This window comes from Aplysia californica, unplaced genomic scaffold, assembly GCF_000002075.1.
Source record: "Aplysia californica isolate F4 #8 unplaced genomic scaffold, AplCal3.0 scaffold00221, whole genome shotgun sequence".
In the NCBI taxonomy this organism is placed as follows: domain Eukaryota; kingdom Metazoa; phylum Mollusca; class Gastropoda; order Aplysiida; family Aplysiidae; genus Aplysia; species Aplysia californica.
In genome coordinates this window covers 947,213-953,435 of record NW_004797491.1, presented here as the reverse complement: position 1 = coordinate 953,435, position 6,223 = coordinate 947,213, and the positions used below count along the sequence as shown (strand labels likewise).

At 40.6% G+C, this 6,223-nt stretch overlaps 1 long non-coding RNA gene across 1 annotated transcript in view; it reads right to left on the bottom strand.

Moving 5' to 3' along the window:
* Positions 1 to 1,098, bottom strand: part of LOC118477791 — a 5,952-nt gene extending 4,854 nt beyond the window's left edge. The window contains exon 1 of the long non-coding RNA XR_004858610.1: positions 382 to 1,098. This is a non-coding gene — a long non-coding RNA (uncharacterized LOC118477791). The remainder of the gene's footprint in view (positions 1 to 381) is intronic.
* Positions 1,099 to 6,223: the final 5,125 nt, after the last annotated feature.

Sequence of the window (6,223 nt, the reverse complement as noted above, 5' to 3'; positions counted from 1 at the left end):
GGGGTGTCGCAAGAAAGTGTTAAAAAAAGTGTAAGATTTTATGTGAACAGCCCCAACACCACGCCGACCACACCCGCCCAACGTCAGCGAGAGTTTAAGGACCTGACGCATGTGTCAGGGGACAAACTGTTTTTGTACTCCAAGCAATTTTTTATTTTTTTTGGGTAGACAGTCACATTTAACTTTTGATTTTGATCTAACAAAACTCTATATTGGTTACTTTTGATTGCAATGGGCATAGCAACAATACAATGTATTCCAATAGTTCCGTGGCTATACGTACGTCTTGCAACTTTTCTTGCAACTTTTGCTACTTTTTCTTGCAACTTTTTCTTTTTTCAAATGCAACTTTCTCTGAGGACAGGTTAATGATCTATTTACATGGCCCCATGTTGATTGTCCTTCTCTGATTAAGAACAGCTGAGCCAGAAGTTGGTTTGTCAAACCCATGCCATAGAGGGTAGGCATCATCCTTTCCCATTCATCAGAAAGCGGCTCTTCCTTGCAGCATATTGTTCACCTGTTGATTGAAATGTCAAGATATTTTGTAAGATAGGCTTAGGAGTAGTTGATTTAATTAACATACAGATCTAGGGGTGCTTATATAAAACATATAAATGAACAACAGGTTAAGTTTGTAGTTTGTTATGTTTCTACTCTCGACAGGAAAACCCAATGAAAACAGCCAATCATAATGTTAACTTTTGTTAAGAGATTATCATCGCTAAAAATAGCACACCACAGGCCAAGTCATTTTGCTCCTGTTTTGCTCATTCTTCATGTCCAAGTACATAGACATTTTGCAGACAGGTTAAAAAACCTAAAAATATAATCCTTGATACCAATTATTACATGGGAAAACAATTTAAACTTCATCATAAAATTATTCCATCACGTCAGGATGAAAACAAGCTCTGGTTTCACCATCACCGTGAGACACAATGATGGAATGGCATTTCAACCTTCTAGGCATCTATTTGCTTAAAAAATAGCACATTAATTTATTAACAAACACTTCTTTATGATAAATACGGTATTTTTTTACTTTCCCTCCCGTCTCACACTCGGCTACCAGTTGTCTATTTTCTACTAAATATTGATGCGCAGAACACGAATATCAACTTCATTTCCGTTGCAAATTAATAGTTTTTGAAATATTTTTTTGTTTTTAACCGAGATAGACGTGCTTTGGACCAATCGGGGGGTTCCATGGGGGCCTGCCCCACTGGGGTAAAAGAAAATCTGGGGGGTTACCCTGTTTTTACCCATAATTTGATATTTTACAGTTAGATTTGAAATTGTCTTGAAAATAATTGATTTGCGACAGTTTTAGTGGTTTTATGTGTGATCTGCAGCAAACAGTACTGCAGTTTGACCCCTGAAACAGTGCATCTGTGTGTGGGAGTGAAAGTAAAAATTTACCATAAATACTTACATGTTTTCATCAGATGCAGCTAGCGATGTCTCGTTTTGCATTTCACCCGAATCCTGACCGAAACTCGCTCCGCTGGTAGAACAGTGTGATTCTCCATTTTGCCTCGGCCGCGTCCAGGCAAAGTAGCTTTACGTAGACTTAATTAAACTCGATCGTCTCAGTCCATCCTGGTGCGTTCTATTACGTTTTAAACATAACACATTTGTAGATAAAAGGATGCTGCATCTGAATGTGGACGGGGTTTTTTTTTTCGAAAAAAATCCAAAATCCGTGATAAAGCTGACATTCCATATGCCCGAAAAACCGATGCGAACTTCGGGTGCGAATTTCGCTTGCGAATTATTTTTTTCGCACCAACGTTTTTGTCATTGGGTGAATCCATATACCGGAATTTCGCATGGCCGAGTCCGAAATTCGCATGCGAAGATTTTGTTTCGCACGAGGGAGCGAAACTTTTTTCTTCGCATGCGAATTCTTCGTGAAGTGGGCGGGGCTTATTTCTCGCCAAATCTACTTCAAAGGAACGAAGCGGCAGGGAAGCACTAGGTAAGTGGGAAAACGTCGAAATGTTGATTTCCTTGGTTCGAGAGAGAAGTGTTAAAACCAAGACTGAAAAGAAGTGTTTATTTTCAAGGTGGCTGTCATTTGCATGGCAACCACTTTTTTTTAGTTTGTGGGAAACTTTTGGGAGTCTATGTAATCTATTTATGCTATCATTTATCGTTTAAATCATGTAATAACTAAAAATAGCATTTCACTTACCCCCCCCCCCCTCCTTAATTAAATGCACTTGAATATAACTTCTAACATACATTAATTATAACTTAAGATTGCTGTCTGCGCCGCAGCCACATCAGCCAGCGCTGTCGGTGATAGGACCGAAGCTTCGAAAAGAAAACGACCCAAGAAAGCAAAGCTTATGAAGAAAGGACCATCATCAAGTCTGGACAAAGCAATTTAAAGCTGCTTTCGTAGGAACAGGAGTTCTAACAGCAAAATTCTCTTGTTTTCAACGTAGAGTGCTTGCTCTGACTGAACTGGTGCCGTGATTTCAGTCAGATGACGGATACGAATTTCGCGTATATGGAAGGAAGGCTCTTTTTTCATTGCACCCGAATTTCGTACACGAAATTCGCACCCGAAATTCGCATCGGTTTTTCGGGCATATGGAATGCCAGCTTAAATCACACTTTCAAAACTTTACACGAACATTCGTAAGGGATCCCAGAGAGTATTTAATTATATTTTAGTGTCTCTGTGGATCCTCAAAGCGAAACGAGAAAAAGGTTGCATCCGGAAAAGTAGAGCAGCTTTTCCAGATTTTTATGGTCGAGACCGCAAAGAAATCCGACGTTCCAGGTCCGAGATATTGATGATTTAAAAATGTCTATGACAAAAATCACGGATTTTGCTCTCGCCGATATATGAGTCTATTTGCTTTTACTGGTTCACTTTAAAACCCTATAAATTGCTTTAAAGTCAAATAAAAGTAAATATTAAACAAATTGATATAACAGACGAAATGTTGCCGATCAATGTGGGCACATTTTTATTGCCAAATGTGAAACTAAAAGACATACAGTGGAAACCATATATAACAGGTCCGGTAATAACAGGGATCCGGTAATAATAGGGATTTTATAAATTTTATTTAAAAATTTCTTACTCTTTGTCTCTATTAAAAGTTATCGGCAATAACAGGGCCTCTTTGGAGCCCAACCGGTTATAGCAGGGACAAAAGCTCGTTAACAATGTGTAAAAATTAAGAGAGAGAGAGAGAGAGAGAGAGAGAGAGAGAGAGAGAGAGAGAGAGAGAGAGAGAGAGAGAGAGAGAGAGAGAGAGAGAGAGAGAGAGAATAACGCAGTGATGGAGCAAGCCTACGCAAGCCATGCCACTGCAAGCACGTGCAGCTTGTAAAGCGAGAGAGGGCTGCGGTGTGCTGGTTACCACGATCTAGCCCGAACCTAGCAACACGCACGCGTAATGTGTCGCCAACGATGTCAAGCGCAAGAGAAAATGCCTTTCAATTGACAAAATAAAACAACACGAAATAATCCAGGCTGTTGACAAAAAGCAAGCTCCACTGGCAGAGATTTGTTGTCAGTTCGACATTCTACAAGGGTCGATTCACACCCTTAGATCTATCATTTATCAAGGATAGAGAGAAGATAGTGGAAGCATACTCCAGTGGAAAGTTTGGTCTGGATCGAAAGAAGATGAGACTACCCGATGTAGATGCTGTGGACCAAGCTCTTCTGATGTGGTTTAAGGCAAGGAGAAAGTTGGTGCCAAAACCCCTGTTCGTGGGTACTTGTGGCAAAGGAAACTACCTATGAATAAGTACAGCTGGATTAGTCCACAAATGCTTACTTTCCTTGCATTTCTGATTTAACAGGGATCGGATATAACAGGACATTTTCTCTACTCCCACCATCCCTGTTATATCAGGTTTCCACTGTAAATGACTTGGTTATACTTGCGAAAATCTGCATTTTTCTCCTTTGTTTTTGTATAGTGTTTTACGGCGCTCGCAACTGCATAGGTCATATGAGCGCACGGGACATTCCTAATATTTTCAGTTGGTAGGAAATTTTGAATTTTGCCCGGGTGGCGGCCGAAGCCTACTCTTATCGATTTTAGACCACCAAGGGATCTTTAACGTGCGCAACTTGCACAAGGGCCCTCCGAGATTTTTCGCCCTTGTCTGAGAAGGCTAGGTGTAGATCTTTCCAACCAGAAGATCAGGGGTGTGGCAGAAAGACAGCAGTAAGAAGGAGCCAAGGAGTAGCAGTAGAAAGGCTGCAGAAAGAATCAGGAGCCCAGAGGAGGGGGCAAAGGAGGTGAGGGGGTGGGGGCAGAAAGTGGAAATGAAAGCAGACAACAGAACATTGCTAGAGAGCAGGAAAGGAGGTGAAAGGAGACAAGTTTAGAGAAGAAAATTTTTCGGTCGCTACCTGGATTCGAACCCGGGACCTTTGAATGAGAGGCCAACACCTTAACCTCTAGGCCACGAGAGCCCCCCATTTTTCTCCGTCGCGTCGGCGCTTTCCAATCGGCAGCGTGCAGGGTTTGGACTACACATCTTTTTAAAAGGAAAAGAAAGATCATCAAAGTGGTTGAATTTGCGTGAAAATCGATTCCGTAGCCTAGAACTGGAACTATTAAAATTTGCTTCTGAAAACAAGGCAATTTTTATAACTCGATGAAATAAAAACTACTGGCTGTGTTATTCTGTATAAATTGTGAGACTTCAGGACGTATTATTCTGTCCCCGTAGGATTATGCGATTGTGCGGCCGCTTTTTTTCGCGTAATTCTGCAACATTGCATAATTTTGGATTATCCGCGTTTTTTTCCCATTTTTTCCACAAACAATTAATTTTTTTTACGCCTCGACATGTGACTAAAGGGACGTAATCACCGTAATAAGTCTCATTTCAGTGGAAAGTTGGTTATTTCCCTTGTTAAAAGATCTTGATGGGTTGTGATTTTGTATCACAGGTGCAGATGTCCTTTTAAATTAAAAAAAACCAACCCATTTTTCTTTCCTCTATAGATTTAGATCAACAGCTGAAAGTTACAAGTTACAGAGATTATCATTTTTGGTTGTTTTTTGTTTTGTATTTGGTAGCGTCAATTGCCACCAGGCTAGATCCTGTGTCCGCGTGCACGGCTGTGTGCATCTCTCTGCCTTCCTCTCCGCCCGTGTGAGTGTGTGTGTCCATCACTTGCGTTCTTTGTGTTTCTCTTGACACACTCCACTGCTGCGGTGTAAACTGTGTTCGAACTTCGATGGGTCATCATGAAAATATTGATTGTCTTGTAAATGAAGCGTGCTTGAAGCCGAAGTTACTGTGCTTATAGGCGTGTAATTTATATAGCAAAAATTCAGTAAGAGCCGTTTAGCGTGCTTGAGTTCGAAACGTGCTTAAGGCCGGCGTGCTTAAAGCCGGCACGGAATGTATACTGTTGAACCCTAGAATGCTGAAATGAAAACAATCAATTTGTTAAAGCAAGGTTATTTCACACCAATTTGAGGGTTTGGGAGATGATTTCAAGTAAGAGTCACTTACCAAATATTTACAATCTTGACTACGAACAGCTGAGAAAGTGGTGGCGCCTGGGGTCTTGTGCGACTAATTTATATTATATTTTCCCTTCATCATATTCGCCTATAGGCCTATATAAACGATATAAAAATGAATCTTGTTTTGAGCCTAGAACTAGAATATCGACTGTCATGATTCATATCATATATATCTATAGGCCTATATAATAAACATGAAAGATAAAAATTAATGCTCAAACTCAAAGTAGAGTAGAAGAGTCCAAGTAGACCTATTCAGTGTGAGAGGTGTAAGGGTAAGAACAGTGGGAGGGTAAGAACAGTGGGAGGGCAAGATGCAGTGATACTGAAAATCTGCGAATCTTGAACAGAAAGCCAAAATATAGAGATCTAATTTACTGTCACAAATCCAATGAAACGCGAACACTTACGCCCCTAAGTTCGATAACACGCTGACAAGTACAAGTTATGATTATGACGGTTTCCGATTTCACACAAAGCCTGCACCAACGCACACTTTACTTTGCAGAGAGCAGAGCTGTAGTTGTAATCAAATTTCTACACATTAAACATTTTCTTCTAGTTCCAGTTTTTTTGTCCTCTGGTGTTGCGTCCAGCCCTCCCACTATCCCCGAGTGCATCTTTTAAAAAAGGGTGACCTTATTTAGGCCACATATGACCTAAATAAGCTAAACCCCCCTCCTTTACCTTATTTAGGCCAC